Below are 1,113 nucleotides of genomic sequence, written 5' to 3' on the forward strand. Positions count from 1 at the left end.
ATTGTGTGGTTATTGTGTGGTTATTGTGTGGTTATTGTGTGATTATTGTGTGGTTATTGTGTGGTTATTGTGTGGTTATTGTGTGGTTATTGTGTGGTTATTGTGTGGTTATTGTGTGGTTATTGTGTGATTATTGTGTGATTATTGTGTGGTTATTGTGTGATTATTGTGTGATTATTGTGTGATTATTGTGTGATTATTGTGTGGTTATTGTGTGATTATTGTGTGGTTATTGTGTGGTTATTGTGTGATTATTGTGTGATTATTGTGTGGTTATTGTGTGATTATTGTGTGGTTATTGTGTGGTTATTGTCTGGTTATTGTGTGGTTATTGTGTGGTTATTGTGTGATTATTGTGTGATTATTGTGTGGTTATTGTGTGATTATTGTGTGGTTATTGTGTGATTATTGTGTGATTATTGTGTGATTATTGTGTGATTATTGTGTGGTTATTGTGTGGTTATTGTGTGGTTATTGTGTGGTTATTGTGTGGTTATTGTGTGATTATTGTGTGGTTATTGTGTGATTATTGTGTGGTTATTGTGTGATTATTGTGTGATTATTGTGTGATTATTGTGTGGTTATTGTGTGGGTGGTTATTGTGTGGTTATTGTGTGGTTATTGTGTGATTATTGTGTGGTTATTGTGTGGTTATTGTGTGGTTATTGTGTGATTATTGTGTGGTTATTGTGTGGTTATTGTGTGGTTATTGTGTGGTTATTGTGTGGTTATTGTGTGGTTATTGTGTGATTATTGTGTGGTTATTGTGTGGTTATTGTGTGATTATTGTGTGATTATTGTGTGATTATTGTGTGATTATTGTGTGATTATTGTGTGGTTATTGTGTGGTTATTGTGTGATTATTGTGTGGTTATTGTGTGATTATTGTGTGGTTATTGTGTGGTTATTGTGTGATTATTGTGTGGTTATTGTGTGGTTATTGTGTGATTATTGTGTGGTTATTGTGTGATTATTGTGTGGTTATTGTGTGGTTATTGTGTGGTTATTGTGTGATTATTGTGTGGTTATTGTGTGATTATTGTGTGATTATTGTGTGATTATTGTGTGATTATTGTGTGATTATTGTGTGGTTATTGTGTGATTATTGTGTGG

Source organism: Eucyclogobius newberryi, unplaced genomic scaffold (assembly GCF_026437365.1).
Source record: "Eucyclogobius newberryi isolate DKJ021-1_F unplaced genomic scaffold, fEucNew1.0.hap1 SCAF_476, whole genome shotgun sequence".
NCBI classification, from domain to species: Eukaryota; Metazoa; Chordata; class Actinopteri; order Gobiiformes; family Gobiidae; genus Eucyclogobius; species Eucyclogobius newberryi.